The sequence below is a fragment of the Camelus bactrianus genome, chromosome 14 (assembly GCF_048773025.1).
Source record: "Camelus bactrianus isolate YW-2024 breed Bactrian camel chromosome 14, ASM4877302v1, whole genome shotgun sequence".
NCBI lineage: Eukaryota > Metazoa > Chordata > Mammalia > Artiodactyla > Camelidae > Camelus > Camelus bactrianus.
In genome coordinates this window covers 55,242,149-55,263,397 of record NC_133552.1, presented here as the reverse complement: position 1 = coordinate 55,263,397, position 21,249 = coordinate 55,242,149, and the positions used below count along the sequence as shown (strand labels likewise).

Genomic DNA, 21,249 nt, shown 5'->3' with positions numbered 1-21,249 from the left:
AATTGTTCAACCATATCATCCTTAATCTGACCCGCACGAATCCAGGAATTTTGGAAGCAAGATGCTTGACCTATAAAGCCTATTAATCTTCTCAGACTCTCAAAACAGCCAGACTTCATGATGCAGATAAAGGAAAGTGCTTGTCATGATTCTGTTGTCCATTTACGAGTAAATCTTTTCTGACGTAACATTAGGGACATTGTCAGGTGGTGTTATGCTGGTTTGACACTTCCAAATGCCTAAATGAAGCAATTCATGAGTGGTCTGGAGTGTAGTTTTAAGATTAAGAGACATGGGGCATTTGGACCTATAGAGTATCACTCACCTTTAAGAAAGCCTTATTATTTGAAGATTTTGGGAAACTGGCAAGCAGTGCTTTATTCCCTAGAGAATTGATTCAGTAATCCCATGTAGGTCTTGTGTGTGTGTGTGTGTGTATATATATATATATATATACACACATACATACATACATATATTTGACAATTGAAGCCTTTTTATTATCTAAGACATTCAGACAATCACTTCTGCATGTTATTTTGATTCAAGAGCTATAATTTAATGTTTATCAGATGTCTTAAGTGCTTTATTTGTATCTTTTCTTTCTATCCTCACAGCTTCCATTTTACAGGAGAGAAAAGTGAGGTACAGTGGATTTGAATCCAGGCAATCTGAGGATCAGATTCAGCTTCTAATCCTTTCATCCCCTCTTTGTCATTAACTTAAATTTCTTAGTTAATAGTGTCTGTGAAGCATGAGTCTGTAATATTAGGGAAAAAACTGGCTAGCTTTAAGAAAATATAAATTGAAATGGAAGGCAATTAATTTCTTTTAAGGTGAATAAGGTTGATTTAGATACTTGTGGGGAAAGGATTATTTCATGTATGAAAACTCACCAGAAAAAAATCCTCTTCTCTGAATGAGCAATCATAGCATTAATCCTTCTGTTTTTCAGGTTTCATGTTTACATTTTTTTTTACATTTGTTCTTAAACTTGGAATTTTCTACCAAAACCACTGGTACAATCTCTCTCTCTCTCTATATATATATGTATATTCCATAATTTATGCATAAACCATACGAGAATGATTGCCCTGGCCCTCCTTTCTCGTCTATAAATCTTCCAGTTCTCCAGTGTTTGGGAAGGAAGTAAATGCAGTAGCATAACCAGCAACCAAAGAGGCTTTCAGTCAGCGCCTTGCCCAAGCCTGACTGGCTGTTTGCGGCCCCGTGTCTTCTATCTGTAACATGAGAACTACAGCAGAACCTAATAGGCAGGGTTAGAGGAGGGTTACATGCAGTAAGGAATGTCAATAGTACCCTCTCTGTGGGGGAACTTGAGGATTTGAGGCTCCACTCCTGTTTGCTGATGTGTTGGTAAAGGACCAGGTCTAGCTGAGAGGGTTAAATTCCAGCCCCCGCTCTTTGAGTCAATAAGCAGGGATCCAGCCTAAGCGCACTAAAGAGTCACCCCCCTGTTCTGTGTCAGTCACGCTGCACCTCTTACGAAGGCAGTTTTCCCTCCAATGTGTGGTGGCCTTGGGGGAGACTGAGAAATAGAGAAACAAAGACCTAGTCAAATTAAGTCACTGAAAAATCACTCAAATAATACACGCTGGAAGGTCAGGATGGCACCTTTGTGCAATATGATTAGCATATCCATTAGAAAATTTTTCAAATGCAAATTTTTTCTCTATTGTTGTGACTATGGATGCAGACATTTTTGTGTGGCCATGAGACTTACATATGGGTTGTTTAGATTTCTTTCTTTTGAAAATAAATTTCTTAATTTCAAGAAATAAACCACTTTTTTTTTTAAACTATTGTAAGATTCCTTAAAGAAATCTGAAGAGACACTCAAATGTTTCAAATAACTATTCTTCAGTACTTAGCACCTATTGGAGTATTTATAATTTTAAAACACTTTATTTTAAAATTACTTTAGATAATGTTTTTTGAAATGGCTTTCTAAAAATTACTTTTGGGGATGATTGTAGTCATTGTGTAAAGCCAGCAATTAAAGAAGGATTTGATACTTCAAAAAATAAAACACTTTTGGCATGTGAAAAGTCATTTACGATCACACCTCAAACTTTAGCTGTTAATATTAACAGGGATAGTTACAGCTGAAAGGGTCGTTACACACTTAGAAGGGAAGTTTCACTAAATATAGCCAGCATTAAGGAGAAGTGTTGGCAAGAAGAATTGAAAATAAAACTCTGAGACAACTTTTTGACTTAAAAATTCTATTTTTTGTGTGTGAATGTCATTTTTGAGGAAACTTTCACTTTCTAAAAAAATGAGAAAATAAGCCAGAAAAAAATGTTATTTAGCTAAAGAAGCAGGACAACCTTTAAACAGGCACATAACTAGCCCGGGGGACAGTTTAAGGCTTCATCTCGGTCACCCTGTTGGTCTGTTAGGGAGGCTTGTCCATCCCAGTTTGGTTGCAATATATTCTCTTATAATTTTAATCGAATTACATGAAAATTATTTTGTCTTGATAAATAATCTGGATTTACTTCACTATAACATGGGGTGAATATTCTTATAAGTATTATACCAGAACATTTTAATTTTTTACTAAAAATATATCTCCTTTCCGGTCAAGGACATTGGGGAACAGAGTTTCGGTCTCCTTACTAAAACAATAGCCTTGCAAACCCAGTTATTTTCATGACATGGCTTTCTTATTTATTTATATCTTCTATAAGCATATCAGGAAATAACCTGGAAGCCCCAACTCGGGTTTCCACAGAGAAGATAATCTTTGCAATGTAAAGACACAGTAAATTCTTCTATCTACATGTTCTTTAAAATCCATAGGACTCAAATAACAATTATTTTTTTCATTGTGCTATAGAATAGTAATATTTTTCAGAATGGCATTTGAATCTTTGAAAGAAAGTTAAATTCATTTTGATATAAATTGAGCGATTACATTAATTGCCTCATGTCTGTGCTCTGAGGAATTTGGGTTTCAACCCTAGTGCCACTTCACTTTAGATGTGAAATGTAGGACAAGTCACTTAATCTTCTCAGAGTTGGTGGAAGGATAAGATGATACTATTCATATACATATATATAATGCATATACACATACACATATACATATTAAAAAAACTATGCAAAAACTTGAATCTTTATACTTATTATATGTCTTCCACCCCATATTTGTAATTTGAAATTCTATTAGCTTGAAAAGTAAAAGATTTGTGTGACTCACTTGGTGGCAAAACTCATCTGATGTGATCTCATTTGGTGGCAAAATTCAGCTGGAATTTAAGTGAGGCCACGTCTAGCCTTCATCCCTCTCAGTATTATGATTCATATATTTTAGTGCAGAGATGTTCACACATTTGACTACAGGGTGCCACTCCAGACCCTACTGGATTACATTGGATATGGTATACGTATGATATTATCGTCTTAAAATTAAAAGAAAATTAAGAATTCTGAAACACATCTGCCCACGGTCTTAGAGAAGCACGTGGGTTGTAGAGGTTGTGCTCCTGACCTTCACACTGGATAGTGCTTTACCGTGTGCTTTACTGCTTGGTATAAAATACACTGGATCCTTTTCTGAGAGAAGGAGTTTACAAAGTGCACTCTGCCCAAGTGAGGAGAAATTAGGAAAGCAAAGTTGGAAGACATTACAATCTCTTTAGATCCAAAAATGGAGAAGAATGTAGGGGACTCCAAAATAATGGATTTTGAGGGCAGGAAGGTATGCTTATGAAAGAAAAAGTCACACGGATAGATAGGTTAAGCTGGTCAGCAGTTGTTTTACTCAAAGAATTATGTGAAAACTCAAGTTGTTTTGCCCAAGTTAACAAGGAACAGCTCAAACTCTTAATATCATAAATTCTAAGCTGTATGTTTTCCATGTTTTAACTTTCCTGAAAGCAGCGTATATCTTACAATTGATGTAATCTTAAAATGTACTCTGATCAGGTAGAAGAGATGAAGTGTTATTGCTTGAGTGTGCTCGACCTTGGCTGTTGTTTCTGGCAGCATGATGGGAAAACTGAAACCTTCAATGTCTCAATCATAAACTATCTAAGGACCTTAATAGGATGGAGTCCTAGTGCATTCAGGCTGCTATAACAAAAATACCAAATGCTGGGTGGCTTGTAAAAACTTATTTTTCACGGTTCTGAAGGCTGGGAGGTCCAAGATCAAGGCATGGGTAGGTTTGGTGTCTGGTGAAGAACCCGTTCCTGATTCGCAGATGGCCACCTCCTCACTGTGTCTTCACATGGTGGAAGAGGCAAGGGTGCTATCAGACCTGTTTTATAAAGGCATTAACTGTACTCATGAGGGAGGGTGCCACCGTTATGACCTAGTCACCTCCCAAAGACCCCTACCTCCAAATACCATCGCACTAGGGATCAGGTTTCAGTGTATGAATTTTGGGTGGGGGAACACAAACATTCAGTCCGTAGAAGCAGCTCTTAATTGTTACCTGAAACCCTCCATTGTCAGCATCAGTTAAGATCAAGAAAGGACCAGAACTTGCAGGGTGTCAGAAACTTGGAAGAAGACCCCGAAGACAATATTAGGGCGTATTTTAAGATCATTACCAGCTTTCTGGATGGCACAGAGGGTGCTATTTTATGGGAAAACAAAGGTGCCTATGACTCTTTGTTGGAAGTGATCCAAAAGAGTAAGATGTGGTGAAGAAGTTTTGGAATTCCTTTACAAGTTTATTTTTATTCTATTTTCCCTTTTATGAGTGCAAAAGAGTACGACATGAAAAGCATGATATGCATAGATAATGTTTTGCATATTTTTTCAACAGCTATAAAACAACAATTCTAGTTATAAGAAAGCATTATATCAGTTTAATTGGTGGATTAAAAAAAAAACTAGCTATACGTGAACCAGGGTGCAACGTAAAATTGATAACATCTTAGATTTGATGAAACACCATTCTCCTTTATAGACAAAGGCTGAAAGGACTTGGGGGTCAGGGATTGACTGTGCAAAAGGCAGATATTCCAATCTCTGATTATGCTTGTTCTGCTCTGCTTTTTTCCTGAGCCCAGGTTCATCTCTTACTTTCCCTCTGCCCTTTTCCTGGTACTCTGCTGCTAATGCTGAAATGGAGTATCCACTTCATTAATTTCTGGCATTTCCAGCACATAAACCTTTGAGTACAGGTCAAAGACTGGACTTTTGGCCACAAGCAGCTTAAGTGGATGTTTTTTCTCAATGATGGCATATTTCTAGAAAGGCTAGGCTGTATTTTCATGAGTTCTAACCTAATGCAAAATAAACTGAATTTATATTCCTTCAGTCTTATCCAGCCTACATAGTTTTTCTCTTAAATTCCTATTAGAAAGAAGAGTCTGAGACTAATTTTGAAGGTTTTTGATGTGCAAAATTGTATGCCTACAAGTTGAAACAATGCAGTGCAATAGAAATTTTGTTAAATTTTTAGCTTTTGCTAAAGAACACTGAATAGCACAATTGTTTTATATTTAATTTTCCTTGAATGTCACAGTGACTAGGACATTTTCAGATTCTTTTAATTTTGCTTGTATAATCTGAATAAAACTGTATCCATTGAGGCCAATCCAAATGTGCTAACAGATTTAAAAGAAACAGAAATCTTTTGTTGGAAAGTAAAGTCTTTGTTGATGTCTTCTGTAAATAGTTTTGATATGGCTATACAGCATACTTTGGAAGTCAACTATCTACAGTCTAATGGTTAAATGAATAAGCTAAGTTAAGAGCCAGGCTATCTGAGTATGAATTCCAACTTCATGACTTTTATTTTTAAATTTTTAAATTAAAAAAATTTTTTAAATTGAAGTACAGTCAGTTACAGTGTGTCAATTTCTGGTGTACAGCACAATGTCCTAGTCATGCATATACATACATATATTCATTTTCATATTCTTTTTCATAAAAGGTTATTACAAGATACTGAATATAAGTTCCCTGTGCTATACAGAAGAAACTTTTAAAATCTATTTTTACATATAGTGGCTAACATTTGCAAATCTCAAACTCTCAAATTTATCCCTTCCCACCCCCTTTCCCTGGTAACCATAAGATTGTTTACTATGTCTGCGAGTCTGTTTCTGTTTTGTAGATGAGTTCATACTGTCCCTTTTTTTTCTTTTTTTTTAAGATTCCACATGAGTGAAATCATATTTTTCTTTCTCTTTCTGGCTTACTTCACTTAGAATGACAATCTCTAGTTCCATGCATGTTCCAAGTCTGCCACTTTTAAGGTGATTTTAGCAAAGTACTCATTTTCAAAGTTTCAGAGTTTTCTGACGTGTAAAGTGGAGGATGCTAAAATTATATTACTATTTTATAGCGTTGTTGTGTGGATTAAGTTGAATTTATAGATGTAAACCACTTAGAACAGTACCTGTTACATAATTAATAATAAATGTTCATGACTGCTATTCATTTTTAAAATCTTTTTTATATATTGCTCTCCCTCATAGTGGCAGTTATTTCTCAAATTTCTTTCCCTTCTGTCTTTCAAAACTCTAGCCTACTACACTATGACACTCTGTTCAGATCACTTGTTTCCTTATTTTCTCTGAAGTGTAGCTCTGTTCTTTCTTATATAAACCAGCTTGGATTTTGTAGGCACAATTCTCCACCCATTACTTGAGGTCACCCAGTAAAAGTCTGGAGCAGGTACATAAAGTATCTTTCTAAGAAACCAAAGTGACTGGTAGAGGAGCATGAGGCTGGAGGAGGGGACACAGTTCATATTATGTCCATTTTGGTGTGTCCTGTGGGAATTTTTTCAATTCTATTTGTAAAAGTGACATAAATCTATGAAATAGAACATGAAGTCTTTTGGTCGCTCATCCAATGACAGAAAATATATGCCGGCAGTTATTTTTAACGATTAATGGGATGAAATGTAATGGGTCAAGTCTGGGCTAGAAGGCAGAGGGTGTTCTATTGATTTCTCACCGAGCCTGCCAAAGCACTCTTCTTTCTCCTTGAGTACAGTGGGGGAGCATATTTAGAAATGACCTGCAGGAACATTTTGAATGCTCATTGTCCAAAAATTAATCTCAGTACTTTAAGAACATAACAAAAATATTTATAGTGTATGTTGTAGTAATATATTATGCCGTATATACAATGATATGCTAGTAAATGTTTAACAGCTGCATCCGCCATATCTGTCCTCCCCTCCACCCAAAAAAGCAACAACCTGTTCTGCTGTATTTTCTGGTTTCTATGGTATAAACACTTCCACTGTGGCCACTTTCAAGGTACCAATGTGACATCACTCAGAAGATTTGGGAAGAGGAATCAGTAGGATACCATTATAGGGTATTTCTGCTATAAATAGTCAGCAAATGTAAAAGACCTCAAGAGCATACATAGGAAAATGCATTAAACTAACTAGGAAGTGATGTGTTTTAAGTATTCAGTGCCTTTGATTTTGATGTAATTTATTTAATTTTAAGTTTATATGATTAAATTTTTGATATTGGCTATGTTTAGTGACTGATTTCCAAACTTTGTGAAAATTAAAAAATTGATGCATATCCTATTTTTTTTTGTTATGTAGTCCAAGCATAATAGGTACTTTGAAAGGGAAACAAATCTAAATTCTTTATCCCAAAAATCTCTGTCATGAGTATGACTTTATAGATGCTTGTAAGGTTGTGTGTGTGTGCACAAAATAATTATCCAAAAATTTTCATTTAAAAATTAATATTAACTTTGTTATAGTTATAAATTTTAAAATGTAGTTCTTCGTGAGGCTTATATATCAATTTATAAACTTATACAACTAGAGGAATCTAATACTTAAAGGAGATCATTAATAATTGGCGCTATTTAAAACCTAAAGATAGTAAATATTTTAAACTAAATTCTCATTTAATGTGGTCAAATATACTTTTTAAGTAATTTGATTCTCTGACCAACTTTCAAATGCTCAGGTAGTACGTTTACTCATTAAACTTATTAAAGTGGTTATTTGGAAGCTCCATTATATGTCCAGTACTTTTCATTAGTATTTCACTTACACTTTCAACTTTAAACCATGAGTTGAAATCCTAATGTAGACAAGTTGGGAAATGAGTTATTCAGCAACACATGTTAAATTGAAATCACAAGATCGTTCCTCTAATAGGACAAATTCTCTGGAACATCACAAATTATAGAAACTAGAAGCCCGGATATCCTAATACAAAAATATTAACACCACATGCTTGATTCTCTTAGGCCTTTCTCTACTTAATTTTATACCCTCCCCGGGTTTAAAGACTCTTATTTGATAAATAATTTTATCATCCCAAGCAATTTGGGGGACATCTACTCAGTTGGTTATAATTGCACGATGACTGGAGACATCTGACGGAATATTCACTGGACTCTCTTTCGTGACAGTGATGGGACATCATACGCCCTATTTCTAGTCCCTCATATTTAGAGCCATAGCTCTGTAGCCCCAGAAGTCTATTTTCTAGGGCTACTCATGGAAATTTGAAGTTCTCATCCATGACGCTATATTATTTGATTGGACTTTGCATTTTGGGGGGGCTCTTAGTATTTAAACGGCTTCCTTTGCAAGTTAAAAAGACCTTCAGAATTTTCAAGATCTGCATTAACTTCATATTTATTTTACCTGTTTGGGGCCATACAACTTTGCAAGTAGAATAATATATGATTAAATGTTGAATATCTCTCATGGTTTTAAAACTCTTTGGCCAAGTCTTCAAAGATCTTTCTACTATTAGAAAAGCATTTGAGGCTTCCTGTTTTGTAAACAAGATCAGTGTGGTGGTTCTATGACTTTCCCACCAAAAGAATGGAACAAATGTATGCGGAAGAGAATTCACCAGTGCTGTCTCTTCAAGACTCTTTGTTCTGGATAATGCCTTCTCCATGAACTTAGAAACTATGCCTCTGACATGAGAATAGAAAGAGCCCTTGTAAAAATTTTTAAACCTTTCTAATTGTAAATACTGTCAAGTTGGACGATAACCTCCCTTAAAACTTTGACCTCCTGGATCCCTTTAGGGAAAAAATAGCATCAATGATTTCTCATGAAAATACATGGGACATAAACACAGTGGTCACTTAGATCAAAGATGTTGCAGCAGCAGCTGAAGTAAAAGCATAATATGCCTTTAGGATGGGCTACACTACATCACCATGGGTAGAGGGGAGATATGGGGAGTAAAAAGGAGAGGTGGGTCAGGGAAAAGTATAAATGTAGCATTATTTAAATGCCACCTTCATCACTTTCTGTATTTTGATGGAAAATGATTGGAAGATAATATGTCCTTTGCTTTTGAGTGCCTGCACGGGGCATATTATTAGAAAATTTACTACACAAATCATAAATCAAATGGCAATCATAAAATCTCAAAATACACTCATAAATCTTAAAAATGTTCATCTGAGATGAGACTGGGTGTGGGCTAGTCAGCTTTTTGCAACATAAAGCAAGGAGGCATTGGATCCATAGGTAAATCTGTTCCAAAAAGTTATGTCAGAAACTACTGGTCCACCGAATACTTTTACTTTATCTAGCTCTGAAGCCATTACACTTTCCTTTGTGGCTATCCTTGCCTGCTGCATAAGCTGCCCTATTTATTGCTTAACATCTTGAAAATACTTTCCAACTAAAATGTGATTTTTCTCATGGAGACAACTTGTATACCCTGAGACCGTGTTTATACACATAGATTGAAGTTGATACTGAGAATTTTAAGCCAAATGCTTTTGACCTTTGCTTTCAGCAAATCAGTGTGTGGACTTGAATTATCATGGTTCCAATTATAACTTGGGAAACAGTTTCACTTGGAATCAGCTTTAAAAAATACTGAAGTCAGTAATTAGCTTTGCGGGACATGCAACTTTTTTTTAACCAGTGTTTTCACTTTACAGTTTTTTGGTTGCTAACATCTGTGTTAACATCCACTCGTCTGATGGATGGGGCACAGCTGTAGGTATTAGCTTAGGAAAGAGGATGTTGATCTAGACTAGAATATATGTTTCCTTGTACAAAGAATGTAAAATGCTAAGTGAACATGAGTCCATTACTCATGTCTAAATTCACTCCACCAAAAGAGCTCATTGATGGGTTTGAAACAGATGCAGGGCTTAACAAAGGCAGGAACAAAAGATAAATTCAGGAATGTGTGTGTGTGAATTGTTAAGTTTTATGTTGGTAACAACTAAAAGTCAGGTGAAGCTCTTAACATTAAAACTGCTTAGATATTACTCTGAAAAACATCAGTTTTCCATCATTTGGCAAGCAAATTTTTTTCTGGGTAATTTCTCATTTTCTTCCTTTGACTACACATTTTTCTAAGCCGTATCACTCCAAACTGGTAGTGTCCATTCAAGTTAACAGTTCAACCAGTGGATGTATTTATACTTACTCATAGTGCAGGCCACTGTTTTAGGTGATCTTCTGGTTTGTGCATTCAGTATTTTATATAGCTTTTCTCAAGAATATAAAATTATTTAAGAAAATTTGGTAACTGGGAGAGATCTGCATTATCCAAGTGAAGAACTGAGCAAAATGTAAAAATAACTGACAACTAGGGTTAGAAAAATAAAGAGAGGATAATACTTTTACCCTAATTCAGATTCCAGGCAAAAGGAATAGTCATTTATAGAACTATCTGGAAAATTACTTTTAACTCTAACTCATTCAAATAGTATAAGCTTTGGCCTCATTTAGTTCATATTACAGATGTGAATTATGAGCAAATCCAATAAATACATATTTTAGTAAAAGTGACTTTTTATGATAGAAAGCCTTGTATTCTGTAGTTTTCATCTTTTTTTTTTTTTTTTAAATTCAACTTTCCTTTTTGGTTGTCACTGAATCCAGTTGTGTGCTGTGGTTTGAACTCATGCGGTGAATGCTTAACTGTGTGGTTCTACTCAAGTGTGAAATTAATAATGGTGCTGGCTTTGTTGTGTGGCCTCTGACTCACTTCCCACGATTTGAGGAGGTGTCAGAATTATGGCTTCTATTAACATTTCTTTCTTTTTTTTTTTTTTTGTAATTACTTTTTGTAGTGGAGATGCTGGGGATTGAACCCAGGACCTCGCGCATGCTAGGCGTGTGCTCTACCACTGAGCTATACCCTCCGCTATTAACATTTCTTTGCGAGGGATTTGTGCACCAATCAGATTTGCTCCCAGCCTCAATCAGCAGAAGTACAGTAATCATTTTTGTTGTCCTCCATTTTGAAACTAAGAAGACATGGTCTCACCTTGTTGAGTCATTTCAAACCTCCCACTGATTTGAAGGTGTCCAGCAACTTGACAGTCCTGTGCAGCTGCTGTGATTGTGGCTAACGTGGTCAAGAGCTTGCAAAACAGAATAGAGTCCCTGACAGATACTTCACTAGGATGAAGATCAGAGCCTCAACTTCCACAGAAAATGTTTTCCATTTCCCAGGAAGTACGAGCTAACGTCATATTCACTACGACTCATTTACTGCTGGGGAGCATTTACTTGTGGATTCAGCCCTGGGCAGGTCAGGGACATTGATAATAAATGCATTAGAGCAAACTATAAATATCCTTTTTTGTCCAAAAAATAGACCCTTTTGTTTAAACATCATGCACGAGACATCTAAAGTCTTGTGAAGAGTTTACAATGACTGAGTAAACTTAACACAACAGGAGTAAGGAATAACATTATTCCTGAAGAAAATTTTTGTGCACATGACTTGTTTTACTTATATATATATAAAAAAACCTCTCATGTGTGGTGCCCTTTAAAGTAGAGAAATTCAGCTCAACAAGTCTACTTACCACAATGGTGGTAGGTTTTTATTGTTGTTTTTGTTTAAGCTTGTATTTCCCTAGTGAGAGCTGTTTGAGTCAGTTTCACTAGTAAATCAGTTCAATACAGAGCACTTCCTCTACTGACAGTGAAGCATTTTGATTGAAGAGCTCATTCAACCTTGAAAGGGTCAGTTAAATTTTACCCCAGCCAATGGCTTTATTGTCTGTGTTGCCTTGAACTGTGTTTCAAATAACAGGGCCTCTGCTCCACTTTTACATCTAGTGCTTTCTAGTGTGTGATGCCTTTGTTTCTCCTAAGGGGAAGGGTGACGAAAGCATTTTAAAAAGTAATCTCATCCTTTTTGGTGTGAGAGAAATAAATACATAAATGCAAAACAAACTTTAAACATCGTTGTTACTATTATTTTTACTCTGTGAGAGACATACTTTTCAATTCTTTGTGGAAAAAAAATTCTGTTGGGAGAAAGCTTGACGCCTCATTTTAATTTTTATCCAGAACTCAACTGGGTCAGGGTACCAATGCTTTGTAATCAAGGAAGGGGATATGATATCTAAGATACGCATTTTAGCTAAATCTATATTTTCTGCTTCCTAAATGGGTATTTTATTGAATATGCTAATATTACCAGTAGTAGCAAAAAAAAAACCCCTTCTGCCTCCTGTCTTCTGTGAGCTCTCCTGAATGCAACCGCCTGAAATCCCACCAGTGAAGAATTTATTTCTGCCTTTAATGTTTTCAGTGCCACCATAATTTTCCAAATTTTTGTTGAAAAGAAAAGTTTCAACAGGGAAAGGTTTAATTTTCAAAGTCATCAGTCACTTTTGCCTATGTCAGAATTAACTTTGATTCCATTCCTGAGATTTGATATTGATCAAGGAAGGAAAACCATGCCCAGCGAGGGAGTAGAGGAGAGAGTCTGACTTGGGGCACAAAAGATCTACATTTCATTAGTAATTTTAATTGACTGCAGCCAGGAATCTTAAGGCTTTTATAGGATTAGCATATAACTTGAATGTTTACACAGAGGAAAAGTTTCCTTGTGCCCAGGTTGCATACTAGGCTTTGGACTTAGATCACGTGCTATTTCTTAATCGAAAGCTATGTTGGGGGTGCTAAGACAGAAACTTCAAATTATTAATACCTGGTATTATTTTCCAGCAACATATGCCCCCAGTTGGTTAGCAGTGAGCCTCCTTTTTCCCCTGGAAGATTCTATGAATACTGTGGCCTGTTGCCCATAGCTGACCCTAGTTGGGAAGGTCTGGGAGGTCGGCCAAGGGCAGAAAGAGGGTAACTTAGAGGAATACTCATGAGATTTCTGATTGCTGGTGGTACTTGAGTCGCCCATCTACCTTTGTCTCTCCTCTCTCTGGATGATCTCATACATTTTCATTCCTTTAAATACCATATTGTGCAAATGATTTCCAAATTAATGTCTCAGCCAAGATGTGTCCTTTGATCCCCAAACTCACATATACAGACATGCCCCTCTGGTAAGCATTTCCACATGAACGTAACTACAGGTGGACTACTGAGTCAGACTTCTTCTCAACCTTGGTCATCCCTCCCTTTTGTTGGGAAGAGAATACCATGTCTGTAAATGCGTTCACTTTCACTTGTTTTCTCTAAAAGTCTGCTCTGGTTCCTTACTTTCCTCACGCCCATCTCCACCATCCAGTCCTTCAGCAAATGCTGTTCAAAGAGCTCTACTTTTCCCTGTCATTGCCGTGATGGCTCAGATTGAGGCTGCCATCATCCATCTCTCATCAGAGATAATTCTATGGTCTTTAACTAGCCCCCCCCCTTCCACTCTGGTTTCCCGTAAAATCTGATCTTCACATGGCAACCAGAGAGGTTTCTTTCTTTTTCTTTTTCTTTTTCTTTTTCTTTTTCCCTTTCTTTCTTTCTTTCTTTCTTTCTTTCTTTCTTTCTTTCTTTCTTTCTTTCTTTCTTTCTTCCTTCCTTCCTTCCTTCCTTCCTTCCTTCCTTCCTTCCTTCCTTCCTTCCTTCCTTTCTCTTTTCTTCCTTTCTTTCCTCTTTCTTTCCTCTTTCTCTCTTTCTCTCTCTCTCTCTCTTCCTTCCTTCCATTTTATTTTTTTAAGTTAAATTACATCATGACCCCTACTGCACTTGGCATAGGTGTGAAGCTCTCCCATTGCACTTGGAATAAAAATGTTTACGTTGGTTTTCAAGCCTCTGCATTATCTTGCCACTGCTTCTTTCTCCAGTTTCATCTTCTGCCAAACCCCCTCTCACTCCTCCAGCCTCCCTGGCTTTTACTTCCAGTTTCTTGGACATTGTGTTTTCTCAGCTCAGGAAACTGGTACATGTTCGCTCTGTTTGGAATGTATTTATTCTCACTTTTTGGATGGGTGCTTTTTTTCCCCCTCACCTTTGAGATCTCAGAATGCATGTCATTTATTCACAGAAGTCCTGGCTGACCCCACTCTTTGTCTACGCATTACTATTGACTCACGAACAGTGTTTATCTCCCTCACTGTGCTTTCCACCAGGCAACAAGCTACAGGAGGGCAGAGGAGATGGTTTTTCTTATTCACTGCTGTCACCCAGTGTTCGCCATGCGGCCTGGTGCTTGACTAGTATTTGGGAACTGAGTGAAAGGAAGTTTCACTTTGTCTTGATTCTCCAATTACTGAAGCCTGTCTGCGTGCTGCTTTTATTTTTTTAGAGCTTCTGCTGTTACTCATTTATTTTCCCTACTGCTTTCTACATACCTTCTTCCTGGTTGGTTTCTGTGTGCTATCTTGGACCTCCATTCTCCATGTTTGAATCCCTGGGTGTTCATCTGATCAATTCATTTAAATGTATTTGTGAGCTCTTTAAATTAAAGGTGATCTGTTGGACATTGCAGGGCATAGAATCATGAGAAAAACAAAAGCCGACTCTTATGCCATTGGCACAGTTTTGGATATAGGCATGAGGTGGAGATAAAGGAAGAGACGGTAGGTAAACAAATAGGACATTCGAGTAAGTTAAAGGGACATAGAAAAGCCAGGAATTCCCAGATGCCCACCGTGTTCCTTGTTGTTGACGTACTACATAGTCTAAATCCTAAATTTTCTGGCTTCTAGGACTCAGCTTCATGCTTTTTTTTATGCTCCAGGATTTTTCATAATTCCAGAACTTAACATAATAGTCATTTTTTTTGTTACTAGCTTAGATTTTTTATTTCTATAAACTTACATGAGAATTTCAGCTAATTTGTTTAACTGGCAGCTACTTCAATGAAAAACGAAAGATTTAGAGAAGCTTGATTTACTCTTTCAATGGCAGAGATTGTGAAATAGGCAACTGATCACAGTACATTATTCAAAATGCTGTGACCAGATTCACCACCTCAAAATGCTGATGTCATCCTGAACACATACCTTTGACAGTTGTCCGTATCAGCAGCAATAATCAAATTTTTCATTACATTATTCTAACCACTCTCTTACAAGCAAAATTTCCTTAAGGTTTTAGAGTCCACAAGTGAAGTAATGCTCTTGGAAGTTTGGAAAAAATTCAACCAAACTTTAAGAAGTGTTTAGAAAAAGTTAAACCCAAACTATTTCTTTAACACAGTTAATCTAATGCTCTCTCCTCTTCTTTATAAAGAAAACAGTTCAGTAATATAAAAATTCATCATTACTTCATGTTGGTCTCTTTGGTTACTCAAATACTAATCCACAAGGGACCCAGGCAAAAAGTCTTCATTCTGATCAAACCTTGGATCCAGACTCAGTGAGCCAGTAGTGGTTATTAAAAACCGGTGGAAGCTTAATTGCGTAGCAACCTCACTCCAGCATAAACCAAAACACACAAACAAGAACAAGGCAGAAAAAAACCCCCATAGAATTAAACTCTAAGCATTTGAGTTCTACAGTACCAAATTAACTTTAACAAGAAAAGATGAATGCTTTTATTTAAATCTATTCAGGTAGAAACAGAACTTACCTGATCACCAACAAGAAATGAATGATTAGTATCTTGTGTTCGGTCAGTTTAATATTATTTACGTAGTCAGCCGTCTTCTATATGTAAGCACATGGAAGAGTTTCCGACGTTGCATAAGAGTAGTGTTTGAGATGAATTCTCATAGTAATTTATCAGCTCAAATATACTAATATTTTCATTTTCAGTTCACATGGTTGGCAGAACTAGCAGCCACTTGCCATTGTGAATGGAACTCACATGAGGTGGTAATGATTTATAAAGGTGTGAAAAAATTTTATAATTTATCAAAACAAAATATTACAAACAAAAACTTCACTGAATAAACTTAGGCCCCTGCCACTAAGGAATGTAGTCTCCAGAAATTTGTGAATGAGTGACTGGAATCATTTTTATTCACAGACTCTTTTAAAAAAGAAATACCATAGGCAGACATAAATATAGTCACCCTTCTGTTTTGATAGTTTTTTTCATTCTGTTCCATGCTTTTTGTCGTTCCCAAGGATATTAATTAGATTAATTAGATCATAAAAAACAAAAAATCATTTGAGAATAATTACAAAGCAATCTTTCCTTCTTTCCTTTTTTCCCTAAAGATCAGTGAGACTCTGAGCCTGAACCCAGTATAGTCCAGTCCTTATCCAAGAGGAATGCTCATCAAATTTTACAGAATTAATTGAAATACAACTCCTCACTCTGCACAGAGTACAATAACATTTTGATAAAACTAAACTCCCAAAGTAAAAGGATGTTGGGAACTAGTGAGCTTCAGAGAGAAAATATTACTTGCAAAGTTTGATAATTTGGAAATTAATGCAACCTAATGCAATTGCATTATTGCTGTCTTAAAATGATTATTGAGCTATTTCATACATTTAATGAAGAAGATTGAGAAATTTCACAAATAATAAAGCCAGTGTCCTGAGATTTTGAAGGCGTAAAGTAATGGTAAATGACTTGAGTTATCATGTTTTATTATGTAAAACAGGTGTCAATATCATTATTACTTCACTTTCCAGGATACTTTTATGAGTTTGTTATAATATAATTTGGTTTGGTGGATTGCACAGCAAAACAAGGAGAATTCTCTGTTACTATACAACTAATCTTTGCAACAGCTGTGCGTTCACCATCTTCAGCTGCTCCAGTTACAACAATCATCCTTTTAACAGCCTGACACCTGTCTCTTACTATATTTGAGAACAATTGTTAATTTTCTTAAATTTCCCATCCCTTTTACTGCCTTTGCATTGCTTTATTTCTCTGATGCCCATTTACATGGTCTGTTATATTAATTCTCTCATTTAATCTTGAGAACTTAAAAATTATTAGGAAGTTAATTGTGCAGGGATCAGAGGTTTTTCTCACTTACAGCATCACTCTGCTAAATGACACAGTTTGTTCCAGCTTCTTGCTGACACTGCAAGGGATTGTCTAGAGCGAAGAGTTCAATTACTTTCACAGTGCTAATCATATATCATTATGTAGACGCATGAATCCTTAATTCCCAAGCCAGCGGCCCGAAGCAGCATGGCAGCAATAAAGGACACATTCCAAATTCCTCTGTCCACTGCAGCATGCAGGTAATAACTGAAGAATAAAATAATCGTGTCTACTTGGCCGTGCTCTTTATTAATTTGAATATTTGATGCCCACAATGAATCATGTTCCATTAATTTTTATTCACCCCCACAAGATTTTTGTCAGAATTGATTTAAGATGCATTGTTCAAGGCCGAATGTATATTTACACTTTTTTTGAGAACTTTTCCTCTGCAATTTAGGAATTTACTTCCTGGTCCTTTGTAACTTTTCAAGGTACAAATGAAAGTCAGTAGATAACGCTGACTTCTGAGTCTCACCGGTAAAGAATTCTCAGCGTTAGCAAAGCCTGATTGCTTCTTCTCCCTGCAGGATCTTAGACACAGAGGTTAATGTGTAACCCAGACCAGTCTCTTGTTCAGCTCTCCCAAGGTCAACGAAGAAACCAATTTAAGAGAGAAGAATATTTTGTTTGTTTCATAGGCAGGAAAATGCCTTGTGAAACCTCAGAGCAGGGTGTAACCTCATTAAGATAAATGTAAAAATAACTCACCAATCACAAGCTACGGAAACAGGAAATCAACGCCTGTGTTTTACAACAAAGGCACTCTTAGAATTCTGGCATAAAAAAAGCTTCTGTTACCATTTCTTTCCTCTCCTCCCCCCTCTCCTGCTACCCTCTCTGTTTGCCTGGGCAGGAAACTTGTTGGCTGTCTCTGCTCCTGTTGTCTGCTGCCCTTTTGTTCTGTCATCTGCTCAGCCATGGCGGGATGAGGCTGATAAATTTCCCCTGTTAGTGGGATGAGCAGCTTCCAAATCTGGGAGAGACTTATAATCAGATTGCCTTTTGGAAGAGAAACAGGGACAGTGAGCGGAGTCCTGACTGTTCAACATTTTTTTTTTTAATTGCTAAAGCTGCTCAGGGTCTTACTACCTATTATATATATCTGATGTTTCATGGGCTACACTAAGAGCATGAGAAATGGTCTGTAGCTGCAAGCGCATCATTTTATTTACAGAAAGTAACTCCAAAAGGAGTTTTCTGTTGTTATCCCTTCAATCAAGTAGTGAGGCGTAAATTTGAAATTGTTCCATTATTTGTTTTACTTGATTCCCCCGCAGCTGATTTTTCCTTTCTTTATCCCTTCCTCTCTCCCTCCTGCTCTCCCTCTCACCTTTCCTTCCTTACTTCCTCCCTCCTTCCCATCTTCTTTCTTCTTTCTTTTTGGTAAAACAGTCACTCTTATGCCTTTTTACATTCCATGTACCTAGCTCCTACATCTGGACTTTAGTTCATTTTCAGCTAATATTTTCTTTTTTTAAATCACCTGTACATATAGCTTCAATACGATGTATCTATATTTAAAATGTATTCTTTTTCACAAGTCAAACCCATGACATCAGAGATCTGTTGTTCAGTCCCTTCCGTAGCATGATGCGGAAACTAAATGCGTACTCTGCTTCATATAGCTAGGAACTAGTACCTTTTGCCTACATAATCACTTCTATAGTTAAAGCAGATTCTTTTGGGGGTTAACCGGTAACCTTCTGCCTTTATCTGTTATGTAATCCACCTTGAAGACTGTGAGACACAGCTTACAAAAATATCACTGTGTTACTTTGTAAATATTTAATGTGACAGTTCCTCCAGGGTTTGATAATCAGAGCACATGACCCAATCAGGAATGCAATGAGATGGGGAACAGCCTGGGATTGGAGAGTGGGCAATTGTAATTAATCATTAATTGACTTATGTATACTTGGTATAGTTTAAAGTCGTGACGATTATTAACCTTGGTTATCATTTAAATGGCACAGGCATCTTTTAAAAAAATACCAATATTAGAACAATGGAATTGGGGGGAGAGGGGCCTGGACACCTGTATTTTAAAAAGCATCCCAAGTGATTCTGATGCAAGTGAAGCTGAGAATCCTTGGGTTTGAATCTCTCAGTAACATTAATGAGAGAAAAAAAAAAAAAAAAAAAAAAAGAAAGCCTGCTTGGGGTCACTTTGACCAGGTCAGCAACTGTTCATGCTACATGCTCCTGACCCTCTTACTACTCTTTATTTGCTTTCACCATTTCCTATATATGAAAATATAAAAAGTTTGGGTTTGACACATAATCCTGCCAAATCAATATTTGCTTGGCATATATTAGCTAGGGCCTGGCTACCCTCTTGATGTCAGTCTCTACTTCAGAAGGTATGTCAAATTAGTTTTCTTAAATATTTCATTATCTCATTTGAGAAATTGTTGTTCTGAAATTTACCTTGAAAAATCTATTTACATTTTTATGTATTTTTTAAGCCACTGAATTCAGTGGTTTTACTCTCTAAAACTAATGTTTTCTTTTGTTTTTCTAAAAGTCACCTCCTTCAAAACTGACATCCCTTTAATTCCAATGCAAAAGGATTTTGTAATAAACATCATGTTCATGTTTATAATTTTATAGACTGATTATTGATGGCATTCATGTTATTATTGGGTCTGCTCCAATTTCATTTTCCTGATTTTTAAAGTAAATCATACCTTATATAAAAAAGTCAAATTTTGAATCTTTGAAATTTTTTCATATAATCACAAATTAGAACATATACTCTTAGCTCATGTATCTTGATTATTAAGAAAATACTCACATTAAATATATTCATTTTTATTTTTCTTTCCTAATCCTCAAGAATGCTTTTCTTTTTCTTTATGTAGCAATCTCCCATTCTTTTTGTAGTCCAGATTCTGGGTTGTTGTTTTTTTTAATCCACTATAATTTATGAATGGCCAGTGGCTGGCACGTGTACCATGTATCGATTCATTCTTGCTGCAAAACAAATTACCCAGAAATTCCATGGCTTAAAACAACAATCATTTGTAACTGTTCTTGTCTCTCTGAAGGTTGGCAGAAGTTCAGCTGATGTGGGTGGGGCTCGGCTTTGTGACTTGGCTTCACTGTGCAGTTTTATGGGATGCCTGGGGCAGCTCTGCGCCAGGCTCTGGGGACCAGGGTTGTTTCCTTTCATGTATCTCTCATCCTTCAGCTGGGACCACAGCACCACCTGAGATGTGCTCTAATCATGAAAACAGCAGAGACATGAGAGAGCAAGTGGAAACACAGGAGGACCTGAGGTCTTGGCTCAGAAAGTGCATACTCCTACCCACATGCCATTGACTGAGACAAGTTACAGAGCCAACCCCAAGTCAAAGAATAGAAGAGTCTACTCTGTCCTTCGTGGGGCCAGGCAAAAGTACGGGCATTGACAGAGGGTTGGAACTGGGGTGAGTAAGTCAACCTATGACATAGCAATACTCATTCTTGTGCTTGTAGCTGATGTCATCGACCTGTTAAATCACACTTTTCTGCTGAGCTAAGGTTGGCCTCCGACCTCTTCTTGAGGCAGTGTTCTGTGAAGCTATGCAAGATAGATTCCGTAATAGAACTGGAGCCTGATCGCCTTTCCTTACCCAGTGTTCACTCTCTTCATGCTTGATTATTTCTTTCTCCTTTGTATTGTGTAAACATTAAAACCTGGTCTAGGTTGGGTGACTGGTATAAAGCATTAGCTGCTCAACATATTTTATTTAACCAGTCGTTTCTTTTTGCCTTCTGTTAGGACAAGACTGAAGGGAGGGGTGACACTTCTCTGCCCTCTTAAGGTGATGTGTGGCCGTTGACTTACATTCCTAATGGGATGTGAGCAGAAGTGACCCATGTTTCTTCCAGGATGACTCCTTTCATTGTGAGACTCCTCAGTGCTTTCACCCTTGCTGTGTGGTCACAGAAGCACATGCTGATGCGGAGGTGTGACACTGGGCCATTACATAGAGGATAGATCCCCCGAAGCATCAGGCCGATGCACTAATGACTTGCTTAAGTGAGGAATAAAAATGTTTTTAAAGCCACTGAGATTTGGGGGCTCTCTGTTACCCCCAATCTTAACCTATCATGAACAAACTGTTTTCCCAAAGCTGGAGCTGAAGGTA

The 21,249-nt window shown here is 36.8% G+C and overlaps 1 long non-coding RNA gene across 3 annotated transcripts in view; it reads left to right on the top strand.

Moving 5' to 3' along the window:
* The window catches only part of LOC123617383 (uncharacterized), a 293,513-nt gene that overhangs the window by 167,601 nt on the left and 104,663 nt on the right, over nt 1-21,249 (top strand). Inside the window, exon 1 of one of the 3 annotated variants that reach the window (XR_012511749.1) lies at nt 20,204-20,544. The exons of the other annotated variants lie outside the window; for them this stretch is intronic. This is a non-coding gene — a long non-coding RNA (uncharacterized LOC123617383). Of the gene's footprint in view, nt 1-20,203; nt 20,545-21,249 lie in introns of those variants that run through there. 3 annotated transcript variants of the gene reach the window in all.